The 16,379-nt window shown below is 36.8% G+C and overlaps 1 non-coding gene across 1 annotated transcript; it reads left to right on the top strand.

Annotated features, from left to right (window-relative positions):
- Positions 1 to 13,270: 13,270 nt before the first annotated feature.
- On the top strand, positions 13,271 to 13,404 carry LOC129399233 (U11 spliceosomal RNA). The gene has a single exon (XR_008627007.1). It is a non-coding gene; the product is annotated as a U11 spliceosomal RNA (small nuclear RNA).
- The last annotated feature ends 2,975 nt before the right edge of the window (positions 13,405 to 16,379 follow it).

Genomic DNA, 16,379 nt, shown 5'->3' on the forward strand with positions numbered 1-16,379 from the left:
AAATTTTGGTATTATATAATTTTCCCTCATCCTCTCATAATGGCACGTTTAGTCTAAGAGAATATTTCAAAAATTATCGTCCATTAATAATAGGCAATTTGTGATATGCTACTTACTTTCTGAAGATTTTCTACATCTTTTATTGATTACCTTTTCAAATTTATTGTGACAACAAAAAAATGTTAGTTCTAACTACTGTCAACTTTTGGAGATTTCTAAAATTAAAGTTTATTTTTATAAAAAAACTTGAAATTTCACATTAATATATGTCTTTGGGAAATATAAAGCATTAAAATATACTCAACTAAATCACCATAAAATTGATTAAATATGAAATAATTACTCAATGTGACATTCAGCTACTTATTATCCAATGATACCTAGCTTTCTTTATATAAATGTTATTAGAAATATTACAAGTCAAAATCTAACTAATTTAGGCAGAAATAAAGATGCTATTATTTATCTACTTTTTTTGTTTGGACTTGGGATCACATCCCAAGTACTCTGGTTCTGTGCTCGGGGATCATTACCGGTTAGCACACAGACCAATTAGGGTACAGGGAATAAACCTAGGCCTGATTCATACAATGCAGTTCGGCTCCAAGATAATTTTTTTAAAGCAGGGAGGACACTCAGCAGTATTTGGGGTTCATATCTGATTCGGTGCTCATGGATGACTATTCGAAGTGCTCAAGAGGCCATAAGTGGTGCCAGAATCAAACCCCAGAAAACAGTGCAGGGCAAACTCCCTACTCACTGTACTACTACATGGGCCCATCCAAGATCCTATTTTTTAAATACCACTAAATAAAAAGTGGGACAAAGAGAAAAGTAGCTTTTGTTTTTGTGTTTGTTTGGGGTTAGGGCCACATTCTACAATGCTCAGTGTTCATTCCTGTGCTTTGGGATCATTCCTGCGGGTGCTCAGGGGGCTGTATGGGATGTCAGGGAGGGAAATTGGAGGGGCCAGATTCATGGCAAGTGCCCTGACTATCTTTCAGCTCTATAGGAATAGCAGATTGAGTGTAGGGGTGGGGGGGTAGTGGTTGTTTTGTGGTCATACCTGGCTAATTTCTCCAGGCTCTATGCTCAGAGTCACTCCTGGCTGGATTGGGGGACCATAAGTAGTGGCAGAGACTGAATCTGAGTCAGCCATATGCAAGGGCCCAACCCAGTCAACTGGGATTTGGCCCCCAAAAGCAGAGCTTTAAATCACAAATCAAAAGACACAATGACATCAAAAGAAATAGATCAATAAATCTTGGGGTCTAGTTTATACCTATTCATAAAGGAATTCTTTTAGTGATTTCCCGTTTTGTATCATTCCTGTGGAAATTCACTTCTAAACCGCTCACTAGGATACTGAATTTAGACAAAATCTAGCTTTATCTTTTGAAAGCTAGAAAATTTCACAAAACTTATTGCTGTATTTTAAGAATCTGTACTAATTGTAAAGCTTCTGTCAATGGAAAATGGCTCAGTATATGCATTTTTCTAATGATTCCATTTTTATTGAGTTAAAAGGAGAGTAAAAGAGAAGAAAAGTGTCTGCTGTAAAGGTAAACTGGCCTGGCATGAAAGAAGGGAAATTAGAGACATTGTTGATGTGAAATATACACTAGGTGAAATGACGGGTGTTGCAGCATTAAAAAATTATATGATTGTTTTTCACTTCTGATTAATCATATTATAAAACTGTAAGATTAAAAGTCATTCACTAATTCACCAAATAGGGTCATGCTCACTAACAACGCCCTTTTAAATTGAAATATTTAAAATTTAACACTCATTTTGTCACTTTGTTTTTTTTAAATTAAATACTGTTACAAAAACAATACATTGTGTTACCTGTAAACACATGGCTTTTTAAACATGTTTTTTAATATATGCAGCTACTTAAAAAGTAAAATAATAACTATTTTTAAATAATTGATGATGATTTACTTATTATGATATCAGTAAATACACATATTACTCTTTTACAATGATGGCAATGCCTAGTGACCAGAAAAATGAATATTTTGGAACTCAAACATTAAATTAGCACAAAATGTGTGTGGCACTAAAAATAGATATTGTGGAGAAACTAAAACCAAGTTCAAAGAAATATAGTGTTCAATAAAAAAGAGTAATTTATATGTAAAATTAATCTATCAACATTTTTTCAAACCTGAAAGAATATGCATAGTTCTTATGACATAAAATATTTATTTGCATAATAAATATAATTGGGAAATAATTTACACTCAATGAAAATATATAAGTGAATTTTTATTGCAAAGATCACAATTACGATCATGAAATCCCGTTAATCACCAATTTCTTTAGCGGGCTCAGTAACCTCTCATTTTGTCCTTTCCCTGAGTTCTTAGAAGTCTCTCTCAACTTGGCCCTCCCAAGGATGTCACACTGGGGGCTCTTTCAGGGTCAGGGGAATGAGATCCAGCTTGTTACTGGATTTAGCATATGAATACACCATGGGAAGCTTGCAAGGCTGTCCCATGTGTGCAGGAAACTCTCAGAAGCCTGCCAGTTTCTCCCAGAGGGAGCAGTAGGCTACAAGATATCTCTCGGCCGCCAGTTTTGGGCTTGCTTTTAAGTCTCTCTCTGGATGTTGGCCGTTGATGGGATTACACACCCCTGGGTTCCTCTGCCAGTACCTTCATGCGTGAGGCCTGTCTGATGTGGAGAGGGGCCACCAGCATGGCTGTAGCTAGGTTCTGGTGGTCTTCAGTTGCCGGGAGCTCTGCTCGGGATGGGGAGGGAAGCTGGAGCCCATCCCCTCCGAGGGGCCCCAGGGAAGAAAGCCTGGCGTGCGGGCAAGAAGCAAAGATATATGTAATAAACATATAGAGTGATAAAGTTTAAAAAATGAAAAATATATTAAAAAATCAATTGAATAATTGTTGCAAAAATGATGCTAATGATGTATACAGCTCCAATTTATTTTCAATGACTTATGAGAGCCTTATGAGCATAATAAAATAACAGATTTGCACAAGTAAGAAATAAAAATCAGAAATAGAGAATTAAACAACTTTCACTGCTTATAAAACAAGGTGATCTACCAGGATAGATTATTATTCATACACAAATCTACTGTATACACATAAACAATATGCCAAATCATAGCATATAGTAATGATTCTATGCATATCATAAATGCACAAATATATAAGATAAACTTTTATGTTCACGTGCATTTTAGATGCAGTATAAATCATAATCCTTATAACATTCCTGAACTGTGTAGTTCCTCTGGCAGAAACTAGCCAAGATCACCTGCAATGCAGACATTAAAGTTCATTTTAAGTTAATTAAATAAAATTTAAAATTAAAGGGGGCCACCATTTGTGCAATAAGCCACTCCAGTTGGGTGCAGGTGCCGTCCCTTGTCTGCCACCTAGGAATCCCAGCAGCTGTCATCTTCTAGAACTCAGCAAAAAGCTCCAGGTATGGGTGGTGGTGGTTGGAAATGCCAGGCCTCACGGGACAGGGGAGGAGTCAGTCCTTCTCCTCCCCCACCCCAACTCTGAGATGATGCCCACACACAGCCACCATCTACTTAAGCTCCCACACGGTCATGGTCCAGAGACACAGAAATGAATGTTGGACCCGAGCAACTTGCTGCAGGGATCTCTCCAGACCCAAATTGTGAAAAGTTTAGAATTCCTAGAGCTCCAAGCCACTCTTGCAGCCACGTGACATTGTATTATATCCATAACAAGTAATACAAAATACATTGTCTAGCATTGTATTTTTGGCAGGTATAAGGGGTGGTGGGACTGGCTCAAATATGAAAGGTGACCAACTTAGAGAAAGAGAGTATTGTGCAAATTGTCTGCCATGCAGGCAGGGGTAGGTGTGGAATGGGGGTGGTGGGGGCGGGGATACTGGAGACTTTGGTGGTGAGAAACGTGCACTGGTGAAGGGATGGGTGTTTGATGATTGTATGAATTTACATTTTGCCTAAATTCAAACATGAAAGCTCTGTTACTGTACCTCACGGTGAATCAATAAAAAGGGGGAAAGGTTAAAGGGGGCCAGAGCAGTAACTCAGAGGGTGGAGAGCTTGCCTTAGACTTGGCTAATCTGGTATGATCCCCTGAGCACTACCAGGAGTGGTCCCAAGCACAGAGTGAGGAGAAAGTCCTGAACACTGCCAGGTTTTACCCAAAAACAAAAATAAATAAGATAAAAAGTTAAGAGTGGTTACTCAATCACAGAAGTCATATTCAAGAGAAATGTAGGACATTCTTAGATTTATAGAAATTTTTCTAACAGGAGTTTACCTAAAAGTGCAGGGAATACCAAATACATGAATATTCTTTCATAGCTTAAAATTCACTAATACATCCCTAATTAGCACAGCAATTTAGTAAATGGACAGAATGAACCTTCACATTACATATAAATGGAAAGAAAATTATGAAAGTAAGTCTATTATGTACAGACATAAATAGGAAGGGAGGAAGGAGAGAGTAGAAAGCAAAAAGAGCTCAAGAAATGAGAGAGAGAGAGAGAGAGAGAGAGAGAGAGAGAGAGAGAGAGAGAGAGAGAGAGAGAGAGAGAGAGAGAGAGAGAGAGACTATACAAAAGAGAACCGGAAAGGCTGAATTAGGGTCAATGCAAGGAAAGTAAAGGGCCAGAGAGCAAGCACAGAGCGTAAGGCCCTAAGGCGCCTGCATGGATAAAGGAGAGGCCGACCCAGGTTCTCTCCTTAGAACCACATGTGACCCCCTAGAATTACCAAGAGTGATCCACAAGCACAGCACCAGAAATAGCTCTTGAACCCTTTGCATGTGGCTTAACAGTCCAGGTTTGGGGGAAAAAGAAGTAGCAAAGGAAGTAGAAGGAAGAAACTGATAATTATTAGAAACATCAGAATGGCACTTAGGGAGCACCAGAGCCAAGATGTTTTCATGATAATACCGAATAATGGTTAAATGACTTCTAAGAACATTGGAAAGACAAAAAGCTTCATTTTCAATTGTAATGGTTTTTATGTACATAAACAGGTAATACTGCAAAATTAAAAATATATTTTAATGTCTACAGAAACTGAAAAATCCTAGAAAATGAAAATTACAAAACTGCATTACAACAAATAGGCACAGAGTCCTTAGCACTGTAGGATAACATAGCTTCAGGTAGTTTAGGTTTATTGGGTTACTCCCGTTACAGTGCTCCTATTCCTCTTTATTTGTAGCTTCTTTCTTAATGTTCTGTTGACTTGTAAATAATGTTTTTCTCTTCTCCTTGAGTCCTTTGCATAGTTTATTCAGAGCAAGTCCTTTTTGTGTGGACACAGGAAGACTTAACAAATGTTATGCTTTTGTAACCTGGGAGTCATTTGACTCTACATGATATTTTCCTCCAGGGCATCTGTTCTCTTGACCTAAGCCTCAGCTGCCCTTATTTCCTAGCACCCCCAAAGCAGGGTCCCGACGTGGGACGAGAAGGACCCAGGGCAAGCGGTAAGTTATGTGCTACCCTGGCATCAAGATGGGCCTGGCCAAAGTGCCTAATGCTTAACTATAAGTTAAGAGTTTGATCATGGACAAGTGCTGTCATGATCTTAAAGTAATGACGAGACTAGAACCCTGCTAGGGATAGGAAAGACTAATCTTGCCCGAGCACTGTAGTCTGAGATTGAGATGACCCCAGGAGAGCAATTCTAAAAGTTTAATGCATCTCTTGCTATGCCCATACAAAACGATTAATATTATGAATGCTCATATGTTTGTTGGACAAGGAGAGGAGAAACACAACCATGGGATTTCATCATTGATCGGGCCTGCTGAAAAACTATCTGTCCTAGAGAGTAGGTGTTATGCTATTGTTATGGAAGCTTTTGAGCCTAGCATTCTATTTTCGTAAACAACACCTGTTTCTTGTTAATTGCACCGTGCTTCGAAAACAACTCCTAATAAGGAAACAGGATGTCCTGTCACACCCCCGAGGTGTAACTAGCCTATCAGCTGTAGACACTTGGGCATAAACAAGCAGCGGGAGGTATGTAAGGGGGGAAGCCACCTAGCTAGAGGCTCCTCCTCATTTGTCCCTCATTCCTCCTGCTCTTTTCTCCTCTTCCCCGTTTCCCCTCCTTCCCAATGCATGAGAAGTTTTCTGAATAAATCGCTGCAAGAAGAATCTCTGGGTTGCGTGTTTTTTACAAGCACTGTCCAGTGTGACACAAAACAAACACATAAAATATACATGGTGGGTGCTATCTTCCTTTCAGTTGGATCCTGCTTGATCTACAGCACTTCATACGTTCCCCAGATCATTGCTAGGAATGACCCCTGAGCACGGCTGGAGTACTTTAATTCCTGTCCGATATATATATGAGCACCCTTCAATGATAATAGACTCTTCAATGATATATCATATAGGTATAGACATATAGGTATATGATATAGGTATAGACATATATAGATATCTATATGTCAATATGTCAATGATATAGACGTGTGTGTGACAGAGTCCTATTATATAATTATCTTCTGTTGATACAATAAGCAAATGCTTCCTTATGTATAGCACTGTCATCCCATTTTCATCAATTTGCTTGAGTGGGCACCACTAACGACTCTATTTTTAGACTCGTGGCCGACCCTGGTTCGATTCCCAGCATCCCATATGGTCCCCTGAGCATTGCCAGGGTGATTCCTGAGTGCATTGCCAGGTGTGACCCAAAAAAGAAGCACTGTAGCACTGTCTTCCTGTTGTTCATCAATTAGCTTGAGCAGGCACCAGTAATGTTTCCATTGTGAGACTTGTTACTGTTTTTGGCATATCGAATACGCACGCCACGGGTAGCTTGCCAGGCTCTGCCATGTGGGTGGGATACTCTCGGGAGCTTACTGGGCTCTTCAAACTTGATGAAGGAATCAAACCTGGGTCAGCCACGTGCATGGCAAACCCTCTACCTGCTGTGCTATCGTTCCACCTTATGTAGCTTCCTTATGTCACCTTGATAAAATCTAAGTATATAGTTATACATAAAAACTTAGTCTAATCTGTGATATTGCATTAAGAAAATATCTCAAATAAATATAGATACACAACGATTTTATGTTTTTTCTGTTTGTTTGTTTGTTTTTGGGTCACACCGGGAGATGTACAGGGGTTAGTTCTGGCTCATGCACTCAGAAATTACTCCTGGCCATGCTCAGGGGACCATGTGGGATGCTGTGAATAGAACCCAGGTCGGCAGTGTGCAAGGCAAACACCCTGCCCACTGTACTATTGCTCCAGCCCCCATATACACACCAATTTTAAATACAAAAATAGTACATCCACTCACTGCAGTTTATTTTAGAATTAATGGTAAACTAATTTTACCATTAGTTTACAAACATAAAATGTAAATTTTTTGTTATTCCAATCTAAACAAAAACAATAAAAATTACCACCAATCATTATAGAATCTAGTAGAAAAATGAAAATATTTTTCTATTGAAGAAAAATGGGAATTATTTTAAGTATGATAAAAATTCAATGAATCTCATACCTGGGATGAAATATAGAAATCATTTCCCTGAAATAGGAAAGGTACATATAGAAACTTTACACTAACTCCTAAAACTTTACTTTTGTACATTTCAATTTTATTCGCTAAGGTCATTATTATATGCAAAATGAGCTATTTTCTTTAAGATTATAAGTTCTTTAATAGAATCCATATGCAGCTGTACTAATTCTGAAGTTTATGCTTGCAATAATATGAAATTGGAAAAGTGCAAATCTCTGTATGGAGGCTTGATGAGAATATAATAACACAGTTATCTTCTCCAGCTGGATTTTCTTTAATCCTGTAATGGAAAAATATGCATAAATATGTTAGCACTTTTTAGCAGGCAACCAGCTAATCAATAACATTTCCTGTATAAAGGAAGAAACAAATGTATTGAAAGTGGAGAAAAGATAATTTCCAAAAACTTTGGGTTCTAAATCTACTCACTCCATATTTTAATATTTATATGAAAAATTGCTAGCAAACAATATTTTCTTCATGCTATAATTTAACAAGTTAAGATTATTATAAAATCTTATATTTTGTCTATACATTTGAAATATTTAAAGCAAACAAAAAACTTACATTAGGTTGGAAGTTGAACCATTTATTGACATCCATGGATGATGCATACTGTTATGAAATATTCCAACCCAAGTCACAGGTAATATGGAGACCAGAAATTTCTATTTGAAAATATACAGTGTTCATTATGAGAAATTTTATTATTTTAAGAAGCAAGTAGCTATTTTTTCAAAGATTCTTAATTTAAAAGTGAAAAGTCATTGCTACATTTAAATTTGACAAAAATAGAGATTAATAATTTTCATATTGCCTACAATTGTATTACTCTTTTGCTTCTGATTAAAATTTGGATATAAAAAATGAGTGACTTTGATCTGTTTTTTAATTAACAATGAAAATGAAGTGCACATAATTTACTTATGTTTATCATTTCCCCAGACCTTGAAACAAATTAATTGTCACTGTCATCTCGTTGCTAATCAATTTGCTCAAGTGGGCACCAGAAACGTCTCCATTGTGAAACTTGTTACTGTTTTTGGCATATCCAATATGCACAGGTAGCTTGCCAGGCTCTGTCGTGCAGGCTCCATACTCTCGGTAGCTTGCCGGGCTCTCCGAGAGGGACGGAGGAATCGAACACTGGTCTCTGGTAAAATCTTAATACGGGACTCTATTTAATGACAAGGAAAAGGACATTAAAAGACGTAAGGACTTTGAACTGGAGAGATTGTACAGTGGTTAAGATGCGTGAATTGCCTGCATCAGGTCCCACTTCAATCTCAGCAGGACATAAGGGCCCCCAAGATGTGCCAAGATCTGGAGCACAGAGTTGGCACACGTGAAATGCTCAAGCCTTCCTGCACAGACAAAAATATGAAAAGATATTTTTGTATACAGATAGTGAAAATGTCTATATTAACACTACTATTTCACTAAAAGCAACATGTAGATTTAATGCAATTTCATTAATAATTACAAAAATGTATTTTTTTTGTCTTTAAGCCTAGAACTTCATCTTCCCTTGAGCTCAGGAATATGATATGTGGTGTTGGGATTGAACCCAGGTAAATCATGTGCAGTGTTAGTCAAACATTTTACCCCCTGTACCGCCTCTTCAAGCACCAACAATAACTTTTTTAAGGAGAAAAGACATAAAGTACTACCTAGAATTATATAGAATCATAAAAAATCTTATATAGTTATAGAAATTCCAAGATAGAACAAATAGAGAATCACTTTGCATCCTGATTTTAATGTATACTCCAAAGTGACAATAATTAGAACTGCACTGTATTGGAATCAAAATGGCATTTTTAAGAAAAATAGAAATTAATCGTACAGTGAGAGCTCAAACCTGTGAGAATGAACAACATATATATGAGTAATAACAAATGTTGAAAGGGTGGAAGGAAAGTAAAGAGCTTACGATGGGAATAGAATAAGAACCTATACTGCCACAACCATTTTGAACAAAAGTATGGACTTACCTCAAAGAGTGAAGGGGAGAGATACTGCATTATCTAGTATTCTCACATTTGTATATCAGTGGAAAGAACATGAAAACGTTAACTCAAAGGTTATATTTTCCCAAGTTTATTGATACACATTATTTAAAATAACTGAAAATACACTGGAGCGATAGCACAGCTGGTAGGGAGTTTGGCTTGCATGAAGCCGACCCCGGTTCAATTCCTTCACCCCTCTCAGAGAGCCTGGCAAGTTACCAAGAGTATCTCACCTGCATAGCGGAGCCTGGTAAGCTCCCTGTGGTGTATTCGATATGCCAAAAACCATAACATCAAGTCTCACAATGGAGACGTTACTGGAGCCTACTAGAGCAAAACAATGAGCAATGGTATGACAGTGACATTGACAGTTACTGACTTGGTGTTGTTTTAAAATTTTACTCATTTTTTGGAACTAAAGTGATAGCATAGCGAGTAGAGTTTGCCTAGCACGAGGCTGGTCCGGGTTCGATTCCTCCATCCCTCTCGGAGAGCCTGGCAACCTACTGAGAGTATCCCATCAGCACTCCAGAGCCGGGCAAGCTACCCTAGCATATTCATGCCAAAAATAGTAACAACAAGTCTCACAATGGAGATGTTACTGGTGCCCGCATGAGCAAATCGATGAACAATGGTACAGCAAGCTACAGTGCTATTCATTTTATACCATTTATCTTGTCATAATGTTTAGCGATTGTTTGATAATTTTGAACACAGTGTTCATACTTTGCTTTCACTATCCAAGATTCTCAGTTTACTTTTCAATGATAACAGAGTGACTGACAGAATGGCCTTTGAATCATGGAGTGTTTCTATGTCACTGGCAGACTGAAAAATGTGCCAATTTCTTATTGCATTTAAGAGCACACAATAACACTTGATTCATTTGAAACTAAATAAATCCACTTAAATGGCTATCAATAGCAGTAATATGAGCAAATATTATAATCTTTAATTAGCTTAAATGGAAGAAAAAATTTAAAAACAGTTGTGAAAACATGTCTTTCTAGAAAAAGGTAAGAATGATAAATCAAATGTACATTATGACATGAAAGAAAATTGCAGGATTGAAATATTAAAAGTCCAGATGTAGAGTGTATAAAATATACAGTAAAAACCTGCAAAAATGAATAAGTATTAACTGAAATATCTTTTGGAATGTGGTTGTCACGTTAAACTCTTACCAGTTCTTCTTCACTCTCTATATAAAGCAGGCTAGACCCGCGAGAAGCACAGGCCACCACACTCTCCTTCCATGACATTTTTCCATGGTTTGTATAGTAGCAATTGTTGGAGTATGTAAATCCCTCAGGAGGACAGTGAGACAAGGAGGAACCAGAGAGTTATTTTCAGCTATTAATAGAAAAGTTGAATTACAAACATCAGATGGATCTGCTACATGCGCATCGATAAAAACATACGTGTATATTACATACTGTGCACTGTCAGGATGTGATACATCAATGCACAAGTCTCATGCAAACACCCCCAGTAAGGGTCAGTTTCTCATCCCTTAATTTACATGTCGATATAAGACAAATACCACACTAAAAATTCCCACTCTATATATCTACATTAGCCACAAATAATTAATTTGTACAGTTGAATAACTTATTCACCACTATTTTTAGCTGTAAGATACTTGAGCCAAAATTGGTAAAAAGTTTATAATAAATAACTTACTCTTTATATGTTGTGCATGCAAACATTTTCTGAACTTTAATTTCCTTATTTTTTTTTAACTGTGTTTCTTCTTAAATTGGTTAGCAACTCTACCTAGTCCAAGGTATACAAACTGTAAAATGTACTATCAAAACATTGAAAATCATATACCTTTCTGGATACTTGTTTTATGAAATGTGGTAGAATTATTCTGCCTTAGATTCTGGGTATCTAGAAGAAAATTAAGGAAAAATAGTAAATATAAATTGATTCAAATACATCACAATGACATTAATTTCTTAGTTGACAATTTTGGTATTGTGAAAGTTTAAAAAAGTATTGAATAAAATTGTGCATCATAAAATAGTATTACTAGGGAGGGTACTATTCTAAGAAGAATATGGACAGAGAGAGAATAGGAGAAAGAAGGAAAGAGAGAAGCAGAGAGAAGAGGAATAAAGCAAACCTAAAAAGAATAAAGAGAATTCAGACTCTGAATTTCATATTCTGGGCAATACCAGAACAGAGTACTTTGAAGTAAGAGGAAGAGAGATTACACAGTTAAGTTCATCTAATAAAATTACTTTTACTAAGAAAAACAATATAAGAATTAAGTTTGAGTGAAAAACATACTTTAAAAACTTACATGAAGACACAACCTTCTCTGTTTTTGGGTTAAAGATGTTCTTAAAATTATTTACATGTCTTAATAAGGTTTTCTAGTATCCTAAAGCATGTTTTTATTGTAAAGTATAGCACTGTAGCACTGTCATCCTGTTGTTCATTGATTTGCTCGAGTGGGCACCAGTAAAGTCTCCATTGTGAGATTTGTTACTGCTTTTGGCATATGGAATATGCCACGGGTAGCTTGCCAGACTCTGCCATACGGGCGGGATACTCTTGGTAGCTTGCTGGGCTCTCCGAGATGGACGGAGGAACCGAACACGGGTTGTCCGAGTGCAAGGCAAATGTCCCACCTGCTGTGCTATCTCTTCAGTCCATTATTTTTAATTTAAAAAAATTTAGTGAAGCAATATAGATTTTATTGAAAGTTAGAGAAATGCAAAGGGAGAAGGAAAGACATGTTCAAGAGAGAGTGCAGGTTTCTCTAAGGGGGAAAAAAAAACCACCAATGCTAGATATTTAATATAAACTAAATCATATTCTGTGCTCAATTTTTTTTCTCCTGAGCATGGGAGCATGCTGCTTTCAACATTTACCCGTGCTTATAGTATATATCAGAATTTCTCATCACTGAATGATTTTCTACTATATATACATACACATACATGTATTATATTTTGTTAGTTTGTTTTTGGCTTTTGGGTCACACCCTGGTTACTCCTGGCTAATGCACAGGGGTTAATCCTGCCTTATGCTCTTAGGACTCAGGAATTGCACATGGCAGTGTTCGGGGGACCATATGGGATGCTGGGAATTGAACTCGGTTCAGCCATGTGCAAGGCAAATGCCCTTCCCACTGTGCTATTGCTCCAGCCCCTACATGTATTATTTTTCTAAATATATAAAACATTTTGAGTGATAGCACAGCAGGTAGGGCATATGCCTTGCACATGGCCAACCTGAGTTCGAGGGTTCGATTTCTCTGTCCCTCTCGAAGGGTCCAGCAAGCTACAGAGTGTATCCCACCCACATGGAAGAGCCTGGAAAACTCCTTGTGGCATATTTGATATGCAAAAATAGTAACAAGCTCACAATGGAGAGGTTACTAGTGCCCGCTCGAGCAAATCGATGAACAACAGGATATAGTGCGACAGTGCAATAGTACTCTATATATTATTATAGATTGAAAATAATATATTCACACTAGTCGATATGTACATCATTAAAATGAGAGATCTGTTCCTTATTCTCCTTAATATTGTGAAATCTTGGGGAAAAAGGAATATAAAACATAAATTGTATTGCTATTAGAATTTCAAAGAACATTATATGCATTTCTGAGTCCGTGTCACTAGTGATGCATTATTCAACTCTGGTATTTCAATTTCAGTTTCTAGAAAAATGGAAAGCAATTCTATAAAGATTTATTTTAATAAAGGTCTACTGCCCTTACTGGCACCTATAGGGTAACTCCCTTGCTCTACATACGGAATCAACATCGAGAGATTTTGGAAGCATAAGTTTTTTGGAGTAGGGCAGCTGATGATTGTTTGTCCTGGTGCCTCCTAAGTTATTTTGAATAATAACGATAAGTACAGTTTTTTAATTTGAGATCAATTATGTTGTTTTAGGTTAAAATGACTTATAACAAAATTTATTTAACCATGAAGTAATAATGTTGAAAACTTGGCAGACTATTTCATAAGCAAAGGGGGAGATTATGACTACTAATAGTATTTCACAAAAAATTTATATAAAATATCTCAAAATGGATATGTATTTCTCAATGAGACATTTAATTATTTTATTGCATATTTTATTTATGAAATAAGTTAATATATATAACATCTCTGCAGTTGCTCTATTATTATAATTCTAATATGAATATAATTTGCAATAGAATATTTATAGGATGATAATTTCACATTATTTTAATGAATGTAAATTAATTTATACTTCTACTATATTTAGATACTCAGTTTGTTTAAATTCACATATAAAGTAAGTAAGTTTTTATATTATGAAAGTATATAGGTATTTGGGCTGGAGCGATAGCACAGCAGTAGGGCATTCACCTTTCATACAGCAGACCTGTGTTCGATTCCTCCATCCCTCTTGAAGAGTCTGGCAAGCTACCAAGAGTATTGCGGCCCCTTGCAGAGCCTGGCAAGCTACCCGTGATGTGATCGATATGCCAAAAATAGTAACAATAAGTCTCACAATGAGAGATGTTAGTGGTGCCCGCTCAAACAAATCAATGAGCAACAGGATAACAGTGATGACAGTGACAGTTATATAGGTATTTAACATTATTATGTTGAATATTTTTCTTGAAATTTTCAATTGAGTTTTTTAATTTTTGTTTCAGCAGCACACATGATTATGCTCAGGGGCTAGTCCTGCCTCCTACCCATTCAATCATACCCCAGACACCTCAAACACATTCTTACAGGAAATAAGGATTATGGTTTTCACGAGGGTAGACAGCAAGACCAAGCAGGTAATTCCCAGGACCTCAGCAGTCAGCTGTTCTAGAAGGAAGGGGAAACCTGCAGAGGGAGTAATGGAAACACAGAATGGAGAAAGGTTGGTAATCATATAATATTTTCAAAAGAACCCACAAGCACAGGCGTCATATTGACCAAATCACTAGGGAAAATAGTAATCCTACTTTAGAAAATACAACTGCATTTTCAAGAAATATAATGTTCCAAGAGGTTTTTTTTTTAATTAAAGGATTCAAGTTACAATACCTGAGTAAAGTTGGTCCTTAGATTTCATATTAGGACACCATATTCCAACAACATCAAGTTTTGATTCCACCAATGAAAAGTATATAAGCCTCATTCCCCTTTTCTTCCCTGCAACTCCGCACCCAATTGTTCACTCTAGGCAGTAAAGTGTCTATTCAGGGCTTTTCCTTGGCACTGATAATCCTTGTTAAGCCTTTAAAGGTTCTGAGAAACATTTTCAGGTTTACTTCCAGTTTTAGTTGCTATTAGGTCATTACTGAAATGAAGTCATTAGTGCCCTTACCTTTCATTAACTCTCTTCTTGATTTCAAATTAAGTTCTGGGTCGTTTTCTCTTTGGCATCTCATCTCTGAGCTGCTTATGGTGGGAAGTGTGCTCCGTACTGACTACAGGTAGTAGTTAATAGAGGTGTGGCCAAAACCTAGCAGAGCCACTGTGGGCGGGAGAACTGAGTAATAGTTATTTGACAGGTTAACAATGAAAAAACTGAGTCGTCACATTTTTAATGATTTTAACATGTGCATCATGAAGGAACACATTTTAAGTTTAGTTATTCTAATTTGATACAATATTACTTGCTGGGGATACAAAAAGGAAAACATTAGAGATAATATTGATAGCAAACAAAGAAAATTACTTTAAATATTTTTAATTAAACCCTTAACATTTATTTTTAATGATTTTAAATAATATTCTGCCTAAGAAGCTGGCAATTGATTCAATGGCCAATATTTGCCTCCTCAGCAAATGAAAGATTATCTACGGAACAAAAATATTTATTCAAATTTTCATAAAGATAATGTTGGCTGTCAAGACAGTCAATTAAATTATCAATTGAAATATATCAGATAAAATAGTTTTACTGATAAACAATATTAATTCATACTGTTGGCAGAACAGCCCCTTTTAGTCAGCTTTGAAGGGCTATACTAACTCCTGGGCTCAGCAGGCAAATGGGTTGGAAGAGAAACACCTTTTGGTCTGCTTTGAGTGCAGCCTATTACAATGCATAGCACAGTTAATGTTACCTGGGGGCAGGATGTTTCTGGCAAATGTACTGCAAAGGTTTGTCCCCATCTATAGAAAACATGTTTGCTCTGATCATCCTGTGTAGGTGGCCAGTTGCATACTCCCACCACCTCCTCAACCTATATTAAGGCTTGATGTCTCTCAATAAAGTGGATTCTGCTTTACAGGACCCCCACAGTGCTCCCGTGCTTTTTCTGTTTCCTTGGAGGATGCGGTGGCAAGGTTTGCTCTTTATCCTGGGACCTCTTCCCTTAGCTGGAGGGAAACTGCCCTGTCCTCAGGACCCTGAGCAGTGGCCCCTTGCTGGATGAGTGAGCGCACTGAACAGAGGCCTGGAGAAGACCCCGGCATATACTTTTGTGTTTACAACAACCTTTGACATTTAATAACCTTAAAGATTGCACATTATCGTTTCGTACAGCCTATCTGTGGTTTGGACAGACTTCACCTGTGACCTGTGAAGACTCAGAATGAGAAACAAGAGAGAAAAAACTTAGGTTCCCTGTTGAAGTAACACCTGAAATTTCAATAGGAAATCCTTAGATTTGAATTTAAAGGGAGTTAATGACACATCATATGATATATCAGATAAAATAAGAATGAAAATATGTAGATTATTATTCATGTGAAACATTTAATAGACTGGCTTCATTAGATTTTAATAACATTTTGCTTATTTTATTGTTATAGTCATAAAATTAATGTTCATGATTTATTATTAATAATAGAAATATGTCAGATTCAAAATATAGGAGAGGC

This window comes from Sorex araneus, chromosome 10 (assembly GCF_027595985.1).
Source record: "Sorex araneus isolate mSorAra2 chromosome 10, mSorAra2.pri, whole genome shotgun sequence".
NCBI lineage: Eukaryota > Metazoa > Chordata > Mammalia > Eulipotyphla > Soricidae > Sorex > Sorex araneus.